Source organism: Anser anser (genome assembly GCF_964211835.1).
Source record: "Anser anser genome assembly, chromosome: 1".
Lineage (NCBI taxonomy): Eukaryota > Metazoa > Chordata > Aves > Anseriformes > Anatidae > Anser > Anser anser.
The window spans coordinates 132,516,465-132,543,572 of NC_139720.1; the positions used below are offsets into that span (position 1 = coordinate 132,516,465).

The 27,108-nt window shown below is 41.6% G+C and overlaps 1 protein-coding gene across 9 annotated transcripts in view; it reads left to right on the forward strand.

Annotated features, from left to right (window-relative positions):
* ARHGAP6 (Rho GTPase activating protein 6) overlaps positions 1–27,108 on the forward strand; it is a 325,502-nt gene that overhangs the window by 229,388 nt on the left and 69,006 nt on the right. Inside the window, exon 1 of one of the 9 annotated variants that reach the window (XM_083821920.1) lies at positions 26–23,471. The exons of the other annotated variants lie outside the window; for them this stretch is intronic. The gene's annotated coding sequence lies outside the window, so the exon portion shown is untranslated. Of the gene's footprint in view, positions 1–25; positions 23,472–27,108 lie in introns of those variants that run through there. 9 annotated transcript variants of the gene reach the window in all.

Genomic DNA, 27,108 nt, shown 5'->3' on the forward strand with positions numbered 1-27,108 from the left:
GAGTGGAGGTTTGAAGGCTTGTGTCTGTGTCGTGTTATGTGGTGGGGCACTCTTGCATGGTGGAGTAGCAGATGGAGGTGATCAACATGGAGAGATGATGCACATAATCTCCAGGGCTGCAAATAGCTCCTTTGCAGTTCTCGGTGTTTCCTGTCTGTGGGATGCAGAGACAGCTGTATGTAGCTTCAAGTGCATACTAAAGAATTACCTAATAATGTGGCTCACCAAAAAGTCAAGTGTAGCAAATAAATTCCTTGAAAGTAACAGCATTATCTGTACAGTTATTTTGAAATGTTCAATACCATTTACTCTTTTCCCTTGCAAGTATCTGTGAAGAAGGAAATTTTCAGTACGCAGAAGAAAACTCTGTGTTTGGGCAGCATAATGTAAAGTTTGGGCTTTGTTTTGATTAGAAAAGAAAATGGTTGGTTCATTTGGAGTCAACTGAAGTTTATTTTTTCTTCTCTTTTTGGTTGATTATTGTTATTCTTAAACTACTTCAGCTTTTCAAACATAAAAAAAGGGTAAAAGGGTTTGCTTTGGCCATGCATTCTAAAAATCTATCTTTTTGGTGAAAAGACAAGTGGGTTAGATAGAGCTCCCACCTTCTGTTGGCATCAGGAGATGCTGCCTCGACTGCCAAGTTGATAAGAGGTAGCATTTATTAGGTCTTGCATCATGCTTAAGGTAGATGAGAACAGAAAAATTATGCCTTGGAGAAAGGTTTTGTCAGCAGCACAAGAGAAGAGCACCAGAGCCTGATCCCTAGGCCCAGAGCCAAATGTCATTCATGGGCAGCTCACGTTAATGCTAGTGGCAAGCACCTTCTGCTGCAGGCTGGCTGTAGAGACAGCTGGCTCAAGTGGCACCTTCTTGGGTGGCTGTAAGAGGCTTGAAGTGTGCAGCCTGTGCAGGTGACAGAGGATTGTCCCTTGGGCAGCAGAGGCATGGGTCGCTGGTGCTGAGAGGAGTTTTGGGGGTTTCCAATGGGGCAGTGCTCCCCACTTCAGGTTGAATTGCTTCTCTGCCAGCTCCCCAGCATGCCAGGTCAGCGATGATGCTCACTGTGTTGGTAGCAAGTAAGATCTGTCCTACCTTTCCCCTTCAAATGGCTGTCAAGGATGTTAGTGCAGGCTGGGATCTGGCACTGTGTGTTTAATAGAGGTAACTCTTACGGTATAAGCCTGTCAAATTTAATTTAAGAATATTATATCTGATAACTCCCCATGTGATCTTGCCTCTTTACAGGAATACAAACGTTTCAGACTCTTTTGTGACATGGAGTGAGGAAAGCCAGTGATTTTAGTACAATATTTTTTGACTCAGCTCTCGGTTGTCTCAGAAAAAATGGATCCTTTCTGGTCTCATGAGTAACGGGAGGAACAAGATACAGACTTGTGCTCCCAGATCATTTGCAAAAACAGACCTAGAGACAGTCCATGAAGATTTAATTCTGCATGTTATTTTTACTAGAAGTGCATCGCACTTCGTGGCAGTGTTTTATTCTTACTGTCTAAACTCGTGGTCCAAATTCATGGTGGGTGTTAGGTATGTCTCTATTTTAGGTATTTTCTTTGCAGATTAAAGTTCTAAATTGTCTTTATAATTTGATAAATCATAACTTCTCAAACCACAAAGTGACAGTTTTTCAGGTTAATATGTTTATTCTGCTCAATCACTGTGCTGCTTTCAGTACAAGGTATAAGACCTCAAACTCATCTTTTAAATTCCAAGCTCAGAAAAACACATTGATTTTTTTTAAAGTATTCTTCTTTTCTGCTATTTACACACTTCTGTTTTTCCAGTTGGAGTGCTCACTAAGAAGCGGGGTTAATGGAGACATGCGCCACTGACTACAGGAGAATGATTGATTTTTGAAAGCAAGTGAAAATGCCTAAAATATTTCTGCCTTTTTTTTTTTTTTCTGATTTCTTGGTCTTTTGAATCCTGAAAGAAAAGGAAAAGAACAAAATTAAAACCAGCCTTAAAAAGAGCTCTCATACGGTGACTAGGGGTTGTGTTTTGTCTCTTTTCTGTTGATGATAAGGAATGAGTTGTAAGATACAGGAAGAATGAGAAATGCTTCTTTTTCCCAAATGAAAGCATTAATGAGCTTTAAAAAGGGGAGAAAAGCAGCAAGCTAAAAATGTTGGAAGCTTCTTTTACTGTTAGAATAAGCTGCTATAATCTTCCTGCTTCTGAAACACATACTAAGCACGTACTATATTGCATGCTTGGTTCCCTTTAAACATAAAAGGACATGTTATTAATGCTATCTGTTGCAAAGGTCATGATGTTAGTATGTTTATATTTTCCTGGAGGATGCAAGGTCATGCAAAGTAGAGTCTTCCCTTTGTGCAGCATTGCACTGCTCATTGAATAGATTTCTTCCTCTGAAATTCTTTTTAACTTCACAAAACTGTGACAGGACAGATTCAAGGCAGTATCGATATAATAGATCTGCAGTAACAGATCTGATCTGACAGTCATCTGCCCGTTTTAATTACAATGCTACTTAAAATCTGACCTTCTGCTGCAATCTGACAGAAGCTAAACTGGTACAAGCCCATTTTAACCCGCCAGGGGTGTGACTGCACAGAGAGATACCTTGATTTAACTGACAGACTCTCTGTAACAACTTAAGGGGGAGGAAAACCAGGGCTTGCTTTCTTAGTGTTTCCTCTTGCTTTGTCTTGTCTGACTACTGTGGCTGCAGAGGCACATCTGGCATGGGGCACTTGGGCAGGTGAGGACTCGCCTGTCACTGGGGCTGCATCGGTTGGTTGGGGTTTGCAGGATGCTGAGGCTGCTTGGGCAGGTTTGGTTGTTCACCCACTTGTGGTTGTGCAGTTTGAGCTGGCATTGGCAGACTTGGCTGGTGCTGTACTACTGGTAAAATGGGACACAGCCTAGGAATTTGCATCAGCCAGTGCTGGAGTGCCACCAAGGGTGTGGGTTGGAGTGGTGGTGGGCTCTGCTTTTGTAGATGTTGACAGTAACAGGGGTTGATGTTGTAGCCAGTTCCCTTGTAATCATAACCATAGGGTGGTTACTAAACAGGAGGAGAAGGCCATCCACTATATTGAGTTCTCCCTCATATTTAACATGTATATTGCTGTGGCACCTACGTGCTCTAAGGCTGGCCCCTGTTATGCTGTCCAGACTATGCAATAAAAGTCCTTGGACCAAAGGTGGTCTCTTTTTTGTGGTTTGGTTTGCCATCTTTGCAAAAGAACAATATTATATTTTCCAAATGGGGAGCATATTCTTCTGTTATATTCCCCGCTTTCCCAAGTGGAAGGATAATAGATGGGTAAAATATGAAGAAATATGCATAATACTTATTCATGTGGGACAATTACGGGAAAAATCTCTCTACACTGCAAGACAGTGCCATATCTGTTCACACAGAAGATTGTCCCATGGGTTGTCTTCCCTTTTTTTTCCTCCCTGCTAGCTATGGGGCATGCAAGGAATAGTTCCTATTGCTTTCGGTCCCCATGAGGGGACTTGAGTGTTTCCTTTCCCAGGTGCTGTGACACAGCACTTGTAAATGCTTGGCATTTGGATGTTTTTGTAACAGACATAATCATTACTGCAGGAATTATATGCCTCTCTATATATCTGTATATAGTCATAGGGAGGCAATACCTATGTCAGCCTGTCATTGATGGAAGTTAAGAGGAATGTGTGTAAGGAGGAAAGCAGAAGAAAATTGAAATGTGATACCTGGGGTCTCATCGGGCTCTGGTACCATTTCAAAGGTGTTGAATACCTTCCAAAGGGAAGAAAAGGAGAAAATGGTAATACACAAGGTATGCTAGCTTAGCATATTTCCTTGTCTAAGAACAGATGGCAAAGCCAAGCATTGTGTTGATCGGGCTGTCACATTGTGAGTCAGTCCTAATACCTGTTAAAGATACCATTTTCTAGAGAGCATTTTCAGTATCTTGATGTGGCTTATAAAACCAGAGGGTCTACTGGGATGTCTTTAAGGTATGCCAAGACTCTGGAAGCCCTGAAGTCTAGTTGCCGATGTGGAGACACTGGCCCAAGGTCACAAATTTTGAGTCCTGTATTTTCCAAGTGAAATTAAGGTTATTTTCAGACTGAGGCATTCTAGTAAACATTTACCATATTTTTCCTCAACCCCAAATCTCCCACTGTAACACATTTGAAGTTTTGCTGTGGACCTGATGTGAACTGAAACAGAACATTAGAACCATTGCAATTTCTTGAGAATTAAAACCTCTGTTCCAACCATTATGCTGCATTCTGCAAGGTTAAAACTTAAAGCCATCTGGCCTTAGAGGAATGGGAAATATTTTTGTACTAGCTAAAAAACTAAAGCAGGAAAAATAGCAGATATCATACTTTCCAAAATCTGTGATTCTCTTTTCCTAAAGTAATGATCAAATTTTCTTTTACGCAGATATCATTTTCCAAATATTAAACACTTCTGAACTTTCTGGTTAAGTACAAACAAAAAGTACACCCTAAAACTGAGCAAGCTTTTTGTTTTCTGCTTTTTCCTTTCATTTAAAGAACACCATGGGCTTTTACGACTCTGGAGTTGCCTGAACACAAATGTACGAGCATCTCCAATCTTTAGGCAAATTCCTTTGACTTTCATTATAGCAAAAACAGTATTTAGTGCATGAAATTCCGTGTTGTTCAAAACAACTTTCTAGGTGAATAAGACAAGACTGGTAGTTGAAGGTATACCTTACAGCTGATCCAGGTTTATCTACAGAGCCTGCTGTGAAATGAATGCTCTCTGTCTGAAGATGCAGTGGATCAGATTCACTATGTCACGCTCAGATTTTACAATACTGGAGCTGGCAGAAACTGATGCAGCTCAGTAAGAAACCAGTTTCTTCTGCTACCAGGTATGTTAAAGTGAATTAATATGTCAAAAAGAGGAGAATATTTTACCTCAGCTGAAGTTGATAAAACCAAGGGGTGTGTGGATGGTTAGTAGGAAAGGGGTAGCTAGAAAAGAAAATTGGAAGATACATGTATTTTGTTTTCCTTGGTGTTATAAAGTAAAATTACTCTGAGGTGGCGTAACACTTGGCCTGGGTGTTCCTGACAGTCTTTGAGTTTATGTAATGAGTGTAGCAGTGACAGCTTTGTCTTGCCGAGTTACTGGTAAGCCAATATGGGTATGATTTTTGAAGCATGAGCTTTCTCATCTACAAGTTAAACATATAAGGCAATTGTCTAGTACCTCCCTGTAGTCGGTAGAAGGAGATAGCACCTCTTTAGGTCAAAGCATTCCTCTCCGGGATTCTGGAGTGGCTGGAATGAGTTGCTAAATAGCTCAAGTTAGGCCGTACAAAACACAGTCTACATCTATGATTCAGCAGAATACTTGTAATCAATAGAGAACAAAAATTCTTAAATTAAACATATACTTAAATCTTTTGCTGACTGGCAGATTTGCCTTTTGCCTGAAGTCAATAGGAGCTTATTTCCACATGAAGCACTACCAGTCAAAACAGTGCTGCTATCTCTACCTTGTTCCTACATGAAGATTAAATAATAAGATTGAAGGATTTTGGAAAGAAATCCAGCCCTTTGGCTGGGAGAGGCTGCCAGCTCCAGCACATCACTCCATGGAATGCCAAGTGGTATCTGAGGTCTCAGGAGGGTGAGTGTTCATCTACAATACTAATCTTTTCCTTCGCTATTCACGAAAGCAGGATAATCTTCTGAAAGCAGTAATCACACAGAGCTGTCAAATCTCATGGGCTAGCTCTGAGGCCGAGACTTGTTCCTAACACAGCTCTGCACATCCCTGATGCATTCGTGCAGCGCTGCGGTGGGGTTTTGCTCCTGCTCCCTGATCTTGGTGTCTGCTGACCTTATGGACTTGAACCAGGTAGAGAAGGGCTCCTGTGTGCAGTGAGCTGTGTGGTTTAGGTGGGTCCTCATGTTGAAGGGGTCTCTGTTGGAGGACAGCCCCATGGCTCCTTCCCCAGCCCACAGCACTGTCTCATAGATCAGACAAGGAGTTCTTAAGGGGTCCTGAGAAGTAAAATTAAACTTCATTGCAGTGTTCAGTAAACAGGCCAGCTGAGCCTTCGTTCTCTCCTTTGTAATTTTCACTTTATAGTCCTATGTATGTATGATTATGTCGATGCTCCATTGCAAAGTAAAAAGAGTATTTGCTGTCAAGTTTAGCAAAACTAAGTACTGAATTGCCATTCCAGTTGCAATGTGAGTGTAATACTCGCTGGCGTAGCAAATGGTGCACCTGGGAGGCAAGTAAGTGGTCTCTTAAATTACAGTATCTGAAGTAAGAGTAACTGCTTTGGTTACCATTATAGCAGAAAAGAACAATGCTCATGTACTAGCATCTGGATTGGAATTAAAATATCTGTAGATGTCAAAGACGAGTCTTCTGCAGTCTATTTGGAAAGTTCAATCATTCATTAAATATTTGGTGGCAACAGCAAATTACTTCGATAAAATTCTTTGATAAAAAAAGATAAAATTCCATCAGATTTTGGAATTTATCTTGATACATTACAAATCTTTGAATTCTTTTGTTTCCATTGTTTCTGCACCCCGTGAGGGCAGTTTCCTTTAACTCTGAAGCCCTGTTCATGGCTACAAAGAGCAAAAGGACTAAATGTCATTTAAAAGTAATTTAGCAAAACTCGCCAACAGCACAGCCTTAGTAGAATTTGAGAGGAATGTGGGAGCAGTAATAGCCTTAAAAAAAAAATAACAGTAGGTTTTAGCAATTGGAGAATCTGCAAAAACATTTGAGAGTTGAACATGATCCGTCCTTGCAGTGTTGAATTTTTGCTCCCATCTTTTTTTTTTTTTTTTGGAAACCTCATAGGAGATTTTTCAAGAAAAAATTGATAAAAATATTTACTTAAGAACTGCCTTGAAGACCACTCCCTCTCTAGAGTTATCATTTTCTTTTCTGCTTTTCCTGGCTGTTTTATCTACTTTAAAGTAATTTTGTTCACAGAGTATAGAATCCTTTGCCAAATTTATAATTCACATATCATTTATGATTACAGTGGTGTGGTTCGTTTGTCTTGCTAAAAAAATTATCTGGAGTGACCTTCCTAAAAAAGTGCCTGTCAGAGTTAAAGAGGTCATGCTTTCAAAGTGTTTCCATGAGCAGATTTGTACTGGGAGGGGTTGATATTTCCACTGCAAGAACCTGACCTATTCCCATTGCATTAAGAAATAAATAATTGATTTTCAGTGAAAAGATTTCTCAGATTCCAAAATTAGTGTTGGAGGAGGATTAATATATATTTGCACACAGTTTTAAGCAATAACAGAACTGTCACCTTTGTCTTATCTGAAGAGTGAGCACCCAGATGTCTGCAAAGGGAGCTTCCTCACCCACCTCAGTAAAAAAGAGGAAAAGAATGAGCAGGTGAATTCCTTCATTTGGATTACATTCTGATTTATTTTTTTTTAATTTCCCAGCACTTAATTATTTCTATTTCTATTTTCTGTTTAGTTATTTACTTAATGATTTCATGCCTTTAAAAATACAGCCCTGATGTCTTCCATCATTCTTGTCATCACAGTTGTGAGTTGAAAAGTACGGTATTCTGCCTTTCTTAAAATAAGACAATCTGGATTATGTCCTGTGCTAATAGTGCTATGTCAGATCATGCAAAAAGTTTGTGAGACTTGATAATATTCAGAAATAATTTAAAAAAAAAAAAACAACAAAAAACAATTTTGTGGGGTAAAATCCAATTTCTGATGTATAAAACTCTTTGCTTCTGAAATATTTAGTAATGTATTTTACCGTTTAGATATGGTGTTTTCTGCTGTCCTGATGTGAAGTTTTAGGACTGAAAAATCCAGTGTTTTCACAGTGATAGAGCTTAGCCTAATACACTATTTTTTAAGCGATGTTTTCAATTTTATTACCAATGACTAATAAAATTTCGTTAAGGAAGAGCATTGATGAAATGCTGAATAAGGCATAGTGGGCTACAATTATTCTAAGTTGTAAATTTGTCACACAACAAGGTAGGCTGAAAAGGGTTATAATATCAGCATCTAATGTTCATGCCAATAATGGTCGCCTCCTTTTTTTTCCCAGTCGGAGTCAGGAAAGTAGCCTGAGAGTCCGGAGTGGAAATAACCAGCAGAAATTAGCTGCCACGTCAAGCCTAGCGGGCTTTGCCTTGTCTCGGGGAGATTACTGACATGCAAGCTCAATCTTATTCTGAATCCTTACGGGATGTGATACGGATATGTACAGCACTTCTACCCTGTCATCCTCTCTGCCTTGATTTCATTGGTGAAAAAATTGAAGTGTATGTGCTAGAAGGGAGGCAAAGTGCCCTCCAGCCAGGTCTGCAGTACAGATCAGGGGACCAGGATGTAGGGAAGCCATGTGGGGTACTTCTGCTGCTTGGCCTGTGTGCAGGATCTCTTTTTCCATATGCATTAATTGCTCCAAAGATATGCCTCCTTTTGTTACAGGTAACTGGTGTGCTTTTCAGCATGAGAAGCATTCAGTGATCTGCCTTTGGTAGCTGGGACCCAATTCTCTTTTCTCTGTGTGTGCGTGTGTTTGTATAAGGCTCTGGAACTGGCCCTAGCCAATTACACAGAACAAGCAAACATGACCTGGGATGGTGTTGTTCCAGTCCCAAATAAAGTTTACAGGAGTTCTCCCTACATTTCAAGGATAGCAGCGTTGGACCTGCAAAAGAGCTCATTTGGTTAGACCTTGCCAGAATAAGATGTGCTGGCAGTACGTACCTGTCACACAATCACAAGAAGAGTCAGAACAGAAAGGCCAAGAAAGCTGCCCTATCCAGTCTAATATAATGGAGATAAGACTTAACCTTTTGGTCCTTGTTGTCTGCGGCAGGGTTCTCCCTTGTATCTGGTAACCTCCGAGTCCGGGCTGGGACATCTCTACTGCTGGTAGGCACATCTCCTGTGCATCTTGGACCCTCCTACACGATGTCATCCAGAGTACCCAAAGAGGCACTGTGCCAAAGGCCTCCTCAGTCCAGCACATGACTGAGGACCTGCCACTGAGGGTGGTGAGGCACGGGAACAGGTTGCCCAGAGAAGTTGTGGGCATGTAAAAGTCCAGTCTGAGTAATTTCATTCACGCAGACTTCTTGAAAATGTTAAAACCTACCAGTACGTGCTGTGATGGAATGGAAGAAGTTGTGTAACTTAGCATAGTCTTTCATATGATGGAAAAACAATGCGATAGCAATGTAAATCCACCCAAAGATTTTGTAAGACTTGTAGTTTCTGTGCTCTTTAAGCACTATTTAATTAGAAGTTGATGGCAATGTTCTGCATTAAGTAGAAGAAACGGGTAAGCAGTAGTTTGGTTTGATAGTGGTTGTCTGAGGTAAGAGCACAGAGTGAAAAATGCTCATCTCTGTTAACTAACAGGGAAATCAATAGTGCCTTTTCTCACTGGCACAAGTGAACTCTAAAGAAAATCCTTATGCAGCCTAAACTTTCCACTCTGCGCCACTTATACAGAGCCTGTTGCTGTTTCAAAATCTGTTTTGCTTCCTTGTGGACATAAGTGAGAGTACCCCTTCTGCTGTCCCTTCTCTAGGGAGAATTGGATCACTTTCTTGCCTGTCCTGCCAACAAGTGGGGGGGACATAGCCCCCTTCCCTTGGAAAGATCATTCTCTCTGGGCTAAAGGAAAAAGAGTAAACTGGCAGCAGCAGCTCCTTGTTATGTCTCACAGAGTATGAAAATAAATTGGGTAGATGGTAGGCTGGCTTATTTCATTTTCCTTTTGAAGGTTGAGGAAGTTGTCAAACTGTTCTTCTGTCCCCGGAGAATGGGGGAGAGGGGCTCAGACTCATTTTCCCTTAGAAACTGGGAAACTGTAGCCACCTGGCACCCCATCATTGTGTCAGGACAAGTCCGTCTGGTATCAGAAGAACTGTGCAGACATGGAAATATATACTGAGCTGAAAAATCTGTTTTAAAATGTTTGACAAGGAGAGCACTGCTACCATGCTTTTGCAAAACTAAGTACTGCCACCCATCAAATTTGTTGTAAGCTGGGTATACAAGAGTGGCCACTGAGAAGATATCCTTTGTTTTTTTGAGAGATTTCCTGATTTGTCTGTCGTCAGAGAGCACATGTAATCTTGTGCATAACTACTTGAGCATAGAGTCCCGTAGACTGCAGCGTGGGTTGGCAAGTAGGTGAAAGATGTACTATCCACGTTCTGTAAGTAATTCTGGTAACTTCATCGTTCTTTGTTAAATGGAATGTGCAGCTTCCTAGGTAATCTGAGAGAGGCATTCCCACTGTCTACTTTATAAATAAACAGTATCAAACGGTAACAAAGATATAAATTAGTTTTACAGAAATAGACTTGTATAATTTGGGATTCATTGAGTCTCTTGCCATTTCACCTTGATCTATATGAAGCTCAGATGAAGCTCGTTGCCAGTTTGTAAGAATAATGTGACCTAGTCAAGTAGGACTGAGGGTACCTTGTAAAGCCTTGCCTGACATAGGTAAATGTTAATTAATGTTATAGCACTAATATTTATGATGAACTTCAGTTTTTTATGTTAGTTAAAACTTTGCTACTACATGGTGTATACACAAAGTCACTCTTCTAGAAATATTTTGCATAGCTTGGGCAGCAAAAATAAAACATGAAATGTAGTATCACCTTTTTGTACAAGCGTGAAGAATGACTTGATCAGTCATGGATAAGAATATCTTTTTCGCTTGAACTCCCAGGTCTAACACAACCACAGAAGCAAAAGGAAAGTAAAGCAGATATTTCTCCTTGCTTTAGTCTTGACAGTATAGCTTCACATCTTTTCTTATTTATGGCGTATTGCAGAGTGTGAGTCACTTTCTTTAAGATGGATAAATGTCAGGAGTGCAGGTGTACCTGCCCTTCTCCCTCCTGCTCTGGTCCCTTTGGCCATGTTAGGGAGCATCCTCAGGTGCTGGGTTGAGATTCTGGGCTTGTGGTTTTCTCCATCATGAAGTGAAACTGCATCTCAGCCTGAACAGGAGTGCCCTGAGGCTGGGGTACCTGCTCTTACCAGCAGTGGCTAGCCGTCATCTCAGGAGCCTCACGAAGCTGCTGAAGTTCAGCAGATCAGCTGAACTGAGGTAGCTACTCATTCAAGTGCTCTTGCACTGTCAGGATGCATTGTAAATATACTAATCTAAACTGTCAGTTCATAAGCTAGCACATTTTGTCTTTGTTTTGCTGCAGCATAACCAAATGAGGTGGCTCTTTAGCAGCTAGGCCTGGGCTCAGGCTGTTACTGCATTGCGCTGGGGCATGGTCTGGGTGCAGAGCAGCCTCCTCCCTGCCAGGAGACCCAACTGGGATGGGAGCCTTGGGAAGATCCTGACGCTTCCTGAGCAGCACTGTCTGGGGGGGACCAGGGGCCATGGTGCATCCCCTCAAGTGTAGGAACAGCCACAGTGGTCACATGCAGCAGGCACATGTTACTTTCTGAAAAGTACAAGCATCCCTTGTATTTATGATATTTACATATATATATATATATACATGAAGCCATGCTTGTTCTTCATGGGGTATTAGCATGTGCTTTAGGGGCAGTGGGGTCTGTCTCCACAGCACTTACAAGGCTTCCTAAAATCGTGAGAGAATGATGCCATACAAACGAGAACAGCAGGGGTTGTTCGTTATCACAGTGGTACTGGTAGGTGAGGTTAGCTATCAGCCTGGTGGAAAAGAACCCTCCTTGTACAAGACTATGTAACTTTGTCCTACATCACTCTCTTCCACGCTCAGGCCTGGTTGCTACCTTTCTATGGAGACCTGGTAAATACGTAGCAGGTTAAACAGGTACTAACTTGTTACATGGTGTTACAAGTTTAATAGTTTCCTTTATTGTTACTGTTGATTTAGTTAGCTACTTTTGTTTGCTCATGAATAAACAGGATGCATTGGGAACTCTGTGGGCTGTCCCCAAGCTCACATAAGGTCAGAGAGTAACTCAGTGTGGTTGTAAATTGGCATTATAAGGGGAAGTTACAAGGTCTCCATCCTTATATTACCTGTTTTTCCTACTGTTCAACCTGTACCAACTACGTATTCTCATTCTATCATTACTACTTTGACAATGCACTATTCTAAAGATATATTTTTCATTTAAACTGGTGCTGCATTGAAGATATGAATAGGCATGTGAACACACCCATGCAGCTGCTTCAAAATTTGATGTTGATATCCCCACTGGCAAAAAAAAAAAAAAAAAAAAAAAAAATCCTGAATAGGCAGACAGATTCTTCAGAGTCTACTGTATCGATGTGCCACACTGATTTCTGTTGAGTTGTACAGATTCCAGGATTTAGAAAACAGATCAAGATCCAACACAGTATAAACCCACATGATAACTCAGATGAATGTTTTTTGGCTTGTGGAGTTTGAAAATCTATGGTGGCTGTCAGAGGAGCCAATAAATTCTCCGTTCTTGGCTTTAGGTTATATCAAAATGCTATTGGCCAGGTACATGTCTGTTTTCTGGAGTCTATCTTTTGTACAGAGGATATGTATCAATACAGAAGATGTCTTCTATAAAGAAGAAAGGTCTGTGAGAGGGTCTGTGGTGCAGCTGAGGGTGAAGGAGCAGATCTGGCTGTTTACATGGGGATGAACACTAAGTGATTTAATAGCCTTATTGAATTCAAACTGGAATGAGCAAATGGGAGAGAGTTCAAATCCAGTGGTAAGGTCAGGAGGAAACAAACATTCCATGCTACTTTTTGCACTCAAAATGTGGGTCCTAATTTATGAAGCAAGATGCTTAAATAAAAACATGCAGTAACATTCTGATTATTAATGTGTTTTCTTCAACAGCAGCATACTGCAAGCTGACCTTTCAAGCATCTTGTTATAATTTTTTTTTTCTGTTTCTGTATTTATTTCAAGCATAATCATGCTGATTTTATGCCAACATAATGTAAGCCTAAGCAGCTGAAGGTACACAGATCAGTAGGCTATTGAAAGCTTTTTGTGCAGTTTGTGTTAGTGAGGGCAAAGAAGATATATTTTTTTCTATTTTGAGGGTTGCAAAGGCAGTGTGTTGTCTCAAACAGGTCTGTATGGCCAATCCTGGGCTGTGTTATACAGCAGCACAGTTTCTATGACAGAAAACTACAAGGACAGCCGTGCCTTGGGGTCTCGGCCTGGCTGGTGGGCTGCTGCTGGGACGGCCATTTGCTGGAGTAGCCAAAAGCGATTCACCACCCTCTGGTGACTGCCTGGATGCAAAGGGAACCGGTGGTGTTCAGGGGGCACAGTCACCTTTAATGTCATACTGCAGCTGAAATATGGCGTCTGCTGTGACACAGAAGATGAATAAAAGTCCTTTTCCTCCTATTCCCTTCAATTTATTGTTATATTCTTTTGTGGTGCTAATAGGTGTTTAGTTCCTCATTTTCCTTTGTACAGCAGTTCACTGTTTATGTGAGTCTTTTGGGGCTGAAGAGGGAGCAGTTACCACAAAGCTGTGGGACTAGAGAAAAACACTGAAGAGAAATAGGAAAATATATGACGCTCGTGAACGCAGTTAGAAACCTAAAGCTGATGACAGCTGAGGCAGACTGCGTTCCTGCACAGCTTTTCCCCTTGACGCACTCCTGAGTCCTGAGGATGGAGAGCATCAACCAGGGACGTGAAAAACACGAGGCTTGTTCAGAGGCAAGCTAAACTGAGTCATTTCTTTATTCCTGCAGAGTTACTGCGCCGCAGGTTCTCTAGTGAATATAAAATATGGGTACAGGGCTAAGTTAGCTGTTTTGGTCACAAAGATAGCACGCAGTCATCTGGAGAGCCTTCCAGTATACGCAGCCTGTAGCTTAACCAACCCAAGCAGTCGAAACGATGCTATGGACTTGCTTTATGCTAAAATCAAGGTGCGAACCGGCATTTTACACCTCCCCTCGGGCACCTGGGTTTTGTAGGCCGAGAGCCCTCTGTGTGGGGCCTCGGGAGCCGCAGCAGCGCCTTGGTTGGCAGCTGGGTGAAAGCGGGGTGGCGGGCATGGGAAGAAACCGCTGTTCCTTTAAGGGAAGAGACATTCCACTGAACTAAAGGCTTTGGCTGGAAATACAACCTTTGTCGACTCTCCTAGTCCAGCAGGCAGAGTTGTTTGTGTCTTTGCGATGCCAGCCCGTTAAAGGGGCAGCAGCAGCGCGGCGCGGTGCTTTGCTCATCGCTGAGCACGGCGAGGCTTCCCCTCTGTCTGTTCAGACCACAAACAGCGGGGTGAATCTAAACCGGTGGTGTGAGATGGTATGGTTGAAGCAGTTAGCTAATCTGGAACGTATCCCGCTTCTTTTCTCGGGTGAGGTAAATGAGTTGGGCCAGTGCCTGTTCCCTCTCCTGTCCCCTTCCTTCTGCCCCCTCCTGCCCTCTCTCCTAGACTTCAGAGAGAGTTTTTTGTCAGGGTAGCCTAAAGTTTTAAAACCTCTTTACCTTGCATGGTCTGAAGTGCTTCTTATCCTCTCACGCATGGTACAGTGAAAAAACAAGTAGGCACGTTTTGTAAAGACACTTTTAACAGGAGACGTGATGGATGGTTCTTACAGTTATTTATGGAGTTACCAGAAGATTTGAAAATAAGTAAGAACCTGAGACACGTAGGCATGCTCTAATTTATCAACACTTGGCATCTTAGTCATTTACCCTGGAGTTTAGGGTTTGGGTACAGGAGCTTATTCTTGTTTTTGTTATGCAACTTTTTATATAAAACAGATAATCCAAGCAGAACCTGTTGATTTTCATTAGGAGCAATACTAGAAAACAATATGAAAAACCATAAGGCTTTCTAGTTTGATAGCAGCTCTTTATTAGTTTGGAGTACTGTATTCTACGCTTTGTACTGACAGACATTTCAGATATAGAAATTACTGTTTTAATGTGCTTTTAAAGACTGCATATTGTTTTATTGTGTGCTTCTCTGCTTGTTCATAAGAGAGTGTATGGGAAGGAAAGAGTGAAATGAATTTCCAGAGAAGTGTTTCAGGATACTGGGCATTTTTCCACTGAACATCTCTGTGGAAATCTGGAAAAAGTGTTATTTCAGTTCTCTACAAGAAAATAATGCTCTAACTGTACTTCTCTTTCCCACCATCAATAAACTTGAGAAAATTCTTCTGTAATTATTAACCAGGAGAAAAAAATCGAGCTTGTTTTGGAAAGAGCAGCTTTAGGAGTTTATTTGCTTTTAAATAGAAGTTTAAATTGGAAGTGTGAACTGTGGATGGTATTTGTACTATTGTCTTCTGTTTTGCTTTCATATAGAAGACAGTTTTAATGTTTTGGAACAGACTTGGAAGAGGACAATTTTAACTATGTCATTGCATCCTATGGATATTCTTTGCATTTCTCCATTGCATGCTTCTCTGCATAGCCTGCTGTAGCCTGCATACCTTCTGTATGGATCGGACTGGCAATAATAGTGTCCCTAATGGACTTAAAAGATCTCTGGCTCTTTTCCTGTTTTGGGCTATGAATGTTTTTTGAGAGAGGACAGTAAAAGGCAGGAAAGTTTAAGCTACTAAGAAAATTAAGCTACTATTAATTTATATTGGTTTCTGATGCTTATTGATAGCTATATAACAACACTGCTTCACCAGTGGAAGTTTAACACACCAATGTTTATGATGATTATTTTATTGCTGCATCTGGCATTTTACACTCTGTACTTCTGAAAAAAATAGCATGATCCTACTTTCAGTGGAGTTACTGCAAATCTGCCATTAGTTTTTGTGGGAGTTCATGCCCTCAGTAAGAGAACTCATTGGGACAATTTTCAGGGTGGATTTTTGTAGTGCTGGAAACTCCTCTTGAAGTGGTTGGCACCAAATTAGTTGAAAAACAGTAGTAGTATAATTTAAAATTGAGACTGTAGTTTATTTCGTAATAGCACAGTGTGTGCCCAGTTCCTAGGGGAAAATACTCTTGCAGCAGTTGAAGAATGCGGTTCGTGATCTCCTTCTTCCCAGGGACAGATTCCGTGGCTCCACCCTGCCCCATCTCTATAAATGGCCATTGGACTTAAGGGAATTAGAGCAGGCAATGAACTAAGCAAAGGCAGGTTCATCCGCAGCTGACGTTGTCACCACTGGGCATGAAGTTCATAAAATGGGTGACCTTGAGCTGTTTTCTGTTGCTTCATTTGGGACACAGGGAGGGCTTGGCACAGCGGAGGTGGTGGTGGCCGGGCTGGGCTGGAGCAGCTTGGTTCAGGGGACCAGAGGAGGGACTGCAGCTGAACAAACACTATGCCTTGGGAAACGTGTTGGCAAGTTTGCTACAAAACCTGGTGTTTCATCAAGCAGCTGTGGAGGTGGCTGCTGATAAGTGTGTTCATCATCTCTCTGCTGCCTTGCTGGAAAAGGTTAGAGCTCAGAGAAAAGCATCAGCTCTCGGCAGTCACGGGAAATGGTATTTAAGGGTGGAATTCATCTCTTTCAACATCTACAATTTAGTTGCACTGTAGACTTGTGCCTCTGAGCTAGCCTGGCCACCATACGATCCCTGCCTGTATGTGAGGGAGTGTGGGGGGAAAATACATTTCTGGGGTTTCGTTCTTCTCTCTGCAAACCAAACAAAAGGGATTGCTCCCCCACAAGTTCCTGTTTCTCACCGCAGATTGGAGCTAGTACTTAGAGTGCCTAGGTTAGGTACAGGTGCCTCTGTTTTGAAGGGAGTCCTACTGTCGGTCTGATCTGCCCCTGAGCTGAGCTGTCAATATCTGAAACATCCATCATTACTGCACACTTCTGCAGCTGGTGGCTTTAGTTACTCTGCCAAACGGAAAGGGTAAAACTTCCTGAAATCTACAGGATTCCTGAAGGAAGAGCTAATTCATTCTATAACAAATGATGCATGGGTAATACTAATAATAATGTTAACAGCAGTAATACATTGTTCATCAGTTCTGTGCTGTGTGAGAAGTCATAGAGGAAAAGCCTTAGGAGTTTGTGTAATTTTTATTCAGTGGAAGGTTTGAATGTAGGAGTGTAATGAAAATAACATTCTGTGGAGTAAAACATAAAAGTACATTTAACTAATGCTTCATTATTTTCTCAATTTCCATCTGCAAGCATTATTGGGTGTTGGTATCCATCTTTACCAAAACATCTCTTGTATATAATTAATTCAGCCAGGGTCATGTATTTCACTCATTGTATTGATCCTGCAAGATACTGAATGCTTCTGTGTGACCCAGAGCTGTATTAGGAGGAAACACCCCTAAGGCAAATTTCAGTTTGTGTCACGTGGATAACTGTAGGGACTCCAACAGAGAGGTGCAGACCCAGCAGGAGCAGCTGAGAGGTGTTACCCCAGGGGTCTTCAGGGCTCCTTGGCCAGGGGTGATGAGCAGACACATGCAGTCTGTCCAGGCACTACTGCAGCACGTTGCTCCAGAGAGTGGCAGCAGCAGGAACGTGCCTCTGCCCCGCCACAGCCGCTCGCCCCGGGGCAAGGAGCTGAGTGCTGTCTGCGTCACTCCAGTAGTTCTAGCATCACACTTCACAGGAAGAATCGCCCTGGGCCTGAGTAAAGCAGAATAATAAAAATGTCTTGAAAATCATAAAGGGAAATTAAAAATCACATTTGAGATTCTTTTCTTAGACTTCCATATAACAGAATTTCACAGAGGACGTCTGCAGACATGTCTGTGAAGGCTTGAGCTTTGTGTATTCCTTGAATACTGAGATTCACCTGTCCTCACCTATCTTCTGGAGATAAAGCTCCAGGAAAAAGGAAAATACCAAATGTCACAAAGCTGACTGGTAAAAATTGGTGAAAAGTGGCAGTGTTAGAGATGCCTTTAAAATCAGTGTCTTTTAGAAATGTCCTGAGTTTTCAGTTTGGCCCCTTGAAAGTAGTTCTCATAGCTGAGCATATTTATTCAGTTCCATTTCTTGAATGGGATGCAGCTGTTGAATTCTTAAGATCTGAATAAAGGCTTTAAGGGCTTTATTTATGTGTTTGTTTTTTTTTTCCTGTCCTTCTCTGGTTCTGAACAAATAGCCACAACAAGCTAAAGGAAACTGTCTTACTGCAGCAAAGCTTATAAAGTCATCCTGCTTTGCCACAGTGACTTTTCTGAAGAATTGCACTCTTCTGTGAGAATTTGTGATTATATTGACGCACATCAGTGTAATATGCAAAAGAGAAGGGCAAATGACAGCGTTCTCCCAGTGCAAACAGCTCTTGTAGCAGGTCCCCAGAGATTTAGAGAACAAAGAGTACATCTAAGGAAATCAACTAAAATTCATCCACAGTCCGTTAGGAGTACATTGAAATGATACTGAATTGCAGGAAGCTCAATAATCCTTCCTATTTCAAACTACAGGCTCATGACCTGATGAGTTTCCTGTGAATAAACCTTGCTCTTATTAATGAGATGTATGAAATAATCTCCTTTAGGTCATTAACAGGCATAATGTGGATAAGAACTCTTTAGATCTTGTAAACCTCAAAATGAATGGGTTCTGTAAACCTTTATGTTAACAGAAATCTTTGACAATAGGCTGAAATGCTGTGATATTTTGGTAGTAGCATAGCTGGATAAAAGTTCAAAAGCAATATGCTGTGCTACCCTGTGTATGGGCGATGGGAAACTCTTGTATTGCAATAATGTGAGACCTACCAGCAAATCTAATTTTTCAAGCAATTGTTGATTTCACAAGGATATTGCAGTGAAAGCTCTTTAACTCTGTGTTTGCATGCCTCTTTTAGAAGGAGCTTCATGCTGTCTCTTAAAACCCATAATGGTGGTTCCTTCTTTTTTTTTTACTAAGCCCTTCCTCATTAAATCTATAACGAAAAGCAAAACTTGGAAGAGGTTTGTGTGGATCCTTCAGCTGACTGATGTGTATTTTAATTACAGTATTAATAAGTTTGATAAGAGTAGCTGAACAGCTGCTGTGGCCACTCAACGCAGGCAGATTAAAATAATTGGGTGGGGGATGTCTGTTAGATTGCCATAAAAAAATTTAAATAGGAGCAAAGAGCGTTTGGCAGTCACCAACAAAAGCTTATGGGGGAGAGATGAAAAGAGAGTGGGTAAGGAGAGACGTTGGAAAGCTCTCATGCTGTTCATTCATCTAAAAATAGTCTTGGTCTGTCTCTGAGTTTGTTTGTTTGTCTTTCAATCGGAGACTGCAGATGGAGACTTGTCCTTTCACATGCCTGAGGAGCAGGGCCTTGGTTACAAGCTTCATTGATGCCCGGGGTCACAATTTTCAGAAACAGCACTTGGAGCCTTGTAGATATTTGTGTGGTGTTATGCACAGGCAGGTGCTGACAGCTCTTCCCTGATAGCTTTACGTGTTGTGAGAGCTGAGCGAGGCTCTCGCTGCCCCTCTTCTCACCAAGTGCTCCTTCAAGATCCAGTGCATCACTTTCCAAAACATTGTTTGAATCCGTAGCTCTGTGTGCGCTACTTTTGCCGGCGGGAGATGTAAACATGCCCAAAGATGGGAGTTTTTGCCATTGTGATTCAACCACGAGCAACGTATGGGCTGGAACGGCAGTTACACCGCTACCTAACACCACCGCTCACAGCACGTGGAGTGTAAAACCTTTATAAATGGAAAAAGCACCGTGCAGCTTTTATAAAAGCAAAGTTGTGAAGTGGGTATATTTTTCAGGATATCCCAGTGACTCAGAGTATGTTTGACGGGTTTCAAAAGTCTCAAACAGAGGAAAAAATAATGTGTGCTCTTGTGCTCTTCAGCCGTTCCTCAGAGATGACAGCAGCACTAGCACATCCGAGCAAAGCCCGTTTCAGGTCTGGGAGCGCTCCTTCTTCCAAGCTTTTACCCATGTCCCCACAACTCTTCACAAGGCCTTCCTTTTCTAGAAACAGGGATTCTGCTGCTACAAGTTATCTGTTTTAGTTTCTCTCACAATATAGGTTTTTATGAGATCCTAGTACAACTTGTCAGAGTACTTATGTTAGCTCTTTTGGAGCCATCAGTTTCTGCTAACAGCACTTAAAAGTATGAGATAAAAAGTGTGAGCTAAATACGTTTAATTGCTATTTACTGGCTTCCTGCATTTTATCAGAAAATGCATCTCTGAGACATGCAGACAGTCTCTACGTGGGGTGTCTTGTGGCTACTGGGCCAGACAGCACAGATATGTGCCTCTTTTGCATATGCAACTTGCTGCCACTTCTATATTTTCACAGGTCTTAGGAACACATCAAATATAAAGCTAAGCGAGGTGGTTGTACTTCTGTTACTTATTTTTGTTTTCGGATGAACTGTGTCACCAAAGCTTAACATGTATGTCTTTGCATGACTGTGGATGGCCAGTTTATCTCTGGGGCTCCCCAGTACAATTCAGAAGGATCCAAGAAAGACTGGAGTAGCATTTTTTCAGTTACTTTAAAAAAAATAAAAATAAAAAAAAAAAAGGAAAGTGTTTTTATTTAAAATACCACTGCCACTTCCCCTGGAAGCTATCCTGCAGATTTTTAATGCCCCAGGTTCTTTCCAATGAGCCTTAAGGGATGTTCATCCCTCACAGCATGCTGTGAGGTGAAGGAAGGGATCTGTCGTGAGAGCCCTTGCTCAGGGTGGGAAAGGTAGCCAAGCATGCCAGCCCCTTGAATTACAGCTCCCACGAGGCACACCAGTGGGGTTTTGAGTGAAAACATCTTCTTTCTTAGCTACAAACTTCTTTGAACTTTTTGACCAAGCCATACATTTTTCCACAGAAAACATATTTTTCATGACTTTTTTTTAAGACAGAACCCTGATTTTCCACTGAAAAAAAAAATGAGATTTTAGGTCAATTATATTTCTGAAGCTATTTTTGACAGTCCCTTGGGGCTTTTGTGGCCAGCTTTGGTCACTGGTGTAACAAGAGATCAGCCAGAGGAATTCTCGGCTGCGTGCTAATTTGGTTCTCTTAATCTTGCACCCCTCCGGGGTGAGAGTCAGGTCCTTGGAATTTTGCATAATTAAGAAGCAAATTAAAAAGTCACGTACTGCTTATCTGTGAACGATGAAGTTACAATCTCAGAATCAGTTGATCGCTTTCCCCGTGAGAGTTTACCCCAGGCTCAGTTGTAAGTTTTAAGAGGAATATTTTTGAGTGCTCTGGGAAGAAATTAAAAAAAAAAGTAAATAACAGAATAACTTTATTTTTCTCCATTTTTTGGTGATCGGTTTTATTTTCTATAGCCTCTCCATATACTGTGAACATTTTCTGTTTATAACATAAGATTCAGTCGTGGGTAGCATTTTTTTTAAATACAAAGCTGTGCATTACTGAAAAAAGTACTTTGAGATGGGAAAAAAGAAATCCCTAGATATGCTAGCAGCTAACACAAATGTATTAATGATGCAAAAATAAGATGTCTATGTGAAGCTGGTGTACCCCAAAGGATCTTTAATATTTTGGTGAAGAGCACTGTTACTGACTGAATAGTCTGAAAAACCCTGGTTTAAAGCAGAACTCAGCATGTATCGCTGGACTGCTCAGTTTCTGAGAAGGAAACCCTTGCTGTCAACAAGTAGGTCCAATAAATATTATTATTTATTTATTTATTTTTAACCGTGGTAAAGGAACTTAGCCTTGTCTGGAGCTCATAAATACAAAGGGGACAGGCTAAACTGGATTCTTGGCAACCGCTCTATTTTGTCTTCCTGCAGGCCACCAGAAAAGGTTGGGGATTTTGTTTGCTTGTTTGTAGAGCCTGGAAATGGCAGTTCATTCTTCACGTGGCTCGAGTGAGTTTCTGAATGAGTATATCCCCGTTTCCAGATATGCAAATAACAGAGTTTTGTTCATTAGAGGAAATTCAAAAAATAATAACACAAGAGTTATGTGGGCTGAAGAAACTTGTTTTTAAAGGAAGATGTCAAGTACCACGAACGTACAGCTGATTAACAAACGTGGATGATTAGCAGGATGCTGATCTCTGGCTACAGCACTTTGAAGAGGAGAGATAAATTTAGCTTCAGCATTCCTCCTTGGTTTATGTTGGGTTGTAAGCACGGTCACTGACAGTACTTGTCTGAGAGGGTTATTCACTGGGACAGTTTTTCTTTGGAAATCTCGTTAACTGCCCTGCTTGGTGGTGACACCCTGGCTGTTCTTAGCACCACTCTGCTGTGGGTAGTGTAAAAAGACTGAAAATGAAGGTGAGGACCTACATGGTTTGAGGATGTGATGATGCCTAATGTAAGAGACACTGAAAACCCTGAGACCTGTCCATTGACTTCTGTAGGCTTTGGGTAGGGCTGACGTCTGATGTCCACATGTGGTGATACCAGACTGGTGGCCACTATGTCCAACCAGAGACCTCTAGCAAATGCTTGGGACCCCTGGGTGCTGCCTTGGGCAGGTCAGTGGCTGCTCAGCCTGCCTAGATGTGGTGGTGATCAGAGGATTTGGGTGGATCTATGGGAAAAAAATTACACGGTGTCCCTTGCTGTCACCATGACTTGTAGCCAGTGGCTTGTCTTCGGTGAGCGGTCTGACGGAGTGCTAAGCGGCATCAGCTGAGAAACACAGTTGTCACTCTGCACGGTTATTTGTTGAAATGCCATGCAGTGCAGAGCTGCAGTCGAAGTCATTGGTGATTCAGTGTTTGTTTTTCACAAAGCGCCTACGCTGCCTGCCCACGCACTATAGATGACAGCATTCTATATGGGGACTGCAAACGTGACAGACATTATTTATGAAGCAGCGCCTTTATCAAGTTTTGGTGTTTTGTTGTGTTGTTTTTTTTTTTCTTTTTTCCTAGCAAATTGTGCAAAATAGCCTCTGCGTTGCTTGTGTCGAAGCCACGTTGTAAATACAGCTGGTTTGCTTGTTTGAGCAGAAAGTTTTTAAAGGTGTTCAAAAAAGCTGCAAGCTAACTGTGAGAAGGTCAGGCAGAGCACACCAAATGCTGCTCGCTGGGCTCCAAGGAGCAGCAGCAGCTGCTTCCAGCATTCCTGCAGCTCTTCCTAATAGGGAAAGCTTGCGCAGTTACAGCCAGTTTTGAGTTTGCACAGCCATGTGGAAGAGGGATTTTTGAGGGGAGACATGCCCCTTCCTAACCGCTCCTTCTGCTTGCTCCGAACAATTCCTCTGGAACAAGAAGTGGCGAGGTCGGTCGCAGCTTGTCTGCCTCTGTCGCACAGGCGCTGTGTGACACAGCTCTCAGCTGCGCTGGACTCCCAGCCTGCTTCCAGCCAGAGAAAGGAAAGATCAGATTTTCCCCCTAAGATTCATGACAGTAGAAGGCTCTGGCAGCCAAAGGTATCCGGGGAGTCGTAGCTGCTCCAGCTGGGCTCTTTCTCAGACACTCAGTACACTTTTTCAGGACAACTGCATTGTTCTTACCTTAATCTTATTTTACAAAAAGTCGTGGTTGGATTCAAACTCGTAATTCAAATCTGGTTTGGTCAAATGCTGAAGGACACTGAAGACTCAAGAGAACTTAGTTAATGGGTAAGGAAACTGAATAATCTTATACAGGGTGTGGTAGACATAAGTGGGATGGAGAGTATGTGCTGAATGTGGTGGTCGTGGTGATTTGTGTTTTAATTTTTTTTTTTTCTGCTTTAACAAGGTTCAAAGGAAAAAGAACAGCTTGACTCTGGGGAAAAGACTGGCACTACCTATCACTTGCCGGGCTCTGGAGATCCAGCAACAAATGGAGAGCCCTCAGATAGTTTATTTTGAGACTAGTTTCTTTGCATGTTTTCATAGTTAGACTAAGAGGAAAGAAACCATGAGACGAGAAGTGGCATTGCATTTTTAAACCAAACTGTATAATTATGCTGATTTCGATTTGAGTGTCTTCGTCAGGTGGTGGCTTGCTTCGAAGTCTGTGGTGCTACGTTTGTTGTGTTCTGCTTTGTGTGTGTATGAAGACCCTAAACCAGGCAGCTGTGAGCAAAATATCCCAGTCAGAAAGGCTTCTTGAAAGCTGATGGCAAGACAGTTACAGCTGCACAGGTTCAGTCTGGCAAACAAGTTTGTGTAAGTGTCAGGTTTTATGGACCTGGCTGTGGTGTTGCTGGATTTCTAAGTTTCAATTAGCTGCACAGAACTAAGCGGAGAATAAGAGCTGTTCATCTTCTGGCTCAGCCCACGAGGAGCTTGTAACTCTAGCAATTGTTTCTGTTTTTCATAACAGTGGGAACTTTATGGGCTATTTTTCCCTCTCTCTGTCCAAAATAAATGTGCTGCTTAAAAACAAAGAAAGAAATCACAGACTCTCTGGCAGGCACACAGTTTGAACTTGGGGTACCTCGGGCTGGAGGGGCAGTTTACAAAATGCACCTTTCTCCTGAGAATTGATGTTGCAGCACAGTGGCTTTATTTACATGGGTCCATTTTACATTTCTGGCTTTGGAATACCACATTTTTAATGAGACTCCACATTAATAGACAGTGGGGAGAGCAACAACGTGCTCTTTAATGGTCTTTCCAGGTATATATGCCGATCCATCAACCTGACTTATAGCTATATATATTCAGTCAGACCACTTTGTATAGTTCCAGTTCAGCTGAGGTGGTTTCTTAAAGCATTTAAAACTCTTACTTGGCATTTAATTTGGTGGCAGATCAGTAGATGCATATGTGCAAACACAGTATTTTTATATATTAAAAAAAATGCTACAACTGTGCTTCTCAACAAGCTGAGGTAGTGATCTTTGCTGTGCATTGCACGAAGGGAAATACATAGAAAACAAAAAGTAATTATATTGATTAAAATTAATGAGTGGTAGTGATTGCACAGTCACCTCTTGGTACTTAAAATAGTTATCTAATTATTAGACTTCTGAATTTTCTGCACCTTCTGAACTTTTCTGTGGAGAATTATGTGTGTGGGGTCTTTAAGAGAGCAATAAAGACACTAAAACAGCTGCTGATGCGAGTAGGAATTTGATATCCCAGATCATAACAAACAAACAAACAAACAAAAACAAAAACAAAAAACACCTCCTCCTCGCAAACCACAATCCCAGTGGATGGGTGTGGATTGCCAAAGCATGGCAGCTGGCTTACTGGTGCAGGTTTGTGCCTGGGTGCCTGACATGCGCGTGTAGGACAGACAGTGTTTGCATATGTAAACGTAGTGGGAGAGATGAAATCCAAGTGAAAGTGTGGAGTGATTATGTAGCAAATGAAGCATAACCTACTAATCCCTAAAAGCTAATAGTTTACTTTCTACATCTTCAAAATACTCTTGTCCTTGCCTCCAAGTGGCGCTGTGCATGGTCTGTGTCACTAGCAGCTGAAATGGTGTTGATGTTACAAACTCATGACTAGAAGAAAACTCCCTTAAATAAGAAAAGGGCTCATATAACACCTTTATTTCAGCACAGGTTAGAAGCTGACACAGTAACTAATTGTGGCACAATAACCTGAATAACAAACTATTTTTGAAGTGGAGGTGGGTAGTTCACTTGGACCTGGAGACAAACTTCAGTGAAATAATATCCTCTCTGTGAGCAGCAGTATGGGTGAGAGATGGTGGTGATCATCAGACATGCCCACATTAGCTCTGAAAGTGGCCATTCGTTCACCTGAAGAGCTTTGCAAGTCATTCTGGAAGGACCCAGCAGCCTCTGCCAGGGATATGTACGGTAGTGGGAGCAAATGCTGGAGCACTCCATAGCCTCCTGATGAGGACACGGGCCAGGGATGGGGTGAAGCCTTGGTCCAGCTCCTGCACCAGCTGGATTAGAGCATGCTTGGTCCTGAGCCCTCCATTGTACCTCAATAACCGAGAGCTCTCGCTCTCTTGCTTCTAAATATAAATATTTGGAGATGCGTTGTATTTTGTTCCCATCGACTAAATCAACCCCCCCAGGCAAATAGCATGACTTTCCAACTAAACCTGGTGCGTAGGTAAGCTGAGTGTCTGTTTTCCACATGTTCAACAAATCTCATTTTCCCTAGACCAAAAAATCCTTTCTTTAAGTAATGTCAGAGTTTATAGAAAAAAACTGTTTTGGACCACTTGAAACAATACAAATAGGGTTTTGTATTGAATTAAAGGCTTTACTACTGTTAGTCAAATCCCAGTCCTTGGAGTTCTGAAATTAATTATTTCATTTCACTTCATAATGAGATTAGAGCTGTACACTCAAGTCAGGTAATACAATTTCTCTGTATCTTGAAACCTCAAAATCCAGAACGTAAACTGAAATACTAACATACATATTTTTAAATCTTGCATGCAATACTCGGGTTGATATGACTTTTGAATCTTTGGAAATGACTGTGTGCGCTCTCTCATACGCATTCTTTCTTTAAAATAGTAGGTCATTTACTTCTCTCTGAATTGTTAGGATTTTTTTATACCAAATATAATAGAAATAGATACCATTCCTAGTCTGTTCAAAGCATTCGCTGCAGTCAAATTATTACTTATTACTGGATGCAGAAATTGTTAACTTCTGTGCTGTAGTAGCAGAGATCCCATCAATTTTCCTTTATCCCTGTTTAAAACAAGCCAGAAAGCAGAAGGTGCTTTGTTCGTTTTTGTTTCACAGGGGCATTATCATACTACTCTGGGATGAAAAAAGCTACAAATAGGATGTATGCTTATATTTGTTTAATCCAAGTTGTTTAAGTGCATTTCTCGTGTAGTTTAGGCCTTACATTTTCATATGCTTAATGTCAGCCTTGTTAGGCTTAGGAAAAAGAGCAGTATTTTATATTCAAAATCTCATTTGAGGTCTTCACATTTAATAAGAACTTAACAGAGCACACTGGTCAAGCATTGGAACAGGCTGCCCAGGGAAGCGGTGGAGTCCCAATCTCTGGAGGTATTTAAGAGACGTGTGGATGTGTCACCAAGGGACATGGTGTAGTGGTGGGACTAGGAAGGTCAGTTTGATGGTTAGATTTGATAATCTTGAATTTTTTTTTCCAACCTGAGTGATTCTATGGGTGCTTCTGTGAGTATGATATGAATGGAAGTTCTGTAGTGCATCAATGTCTGCAGCGTGTCTTCTGGCTGCGTGGTCTGCTGCATCGAGCAAAGATTACCGTCAGGACTGAGCCCACCTACTTAGGGATTTGGGACAGTGGAAAACATGGGCAGAGCCTAGGGCTTGTTGCTCAGCTT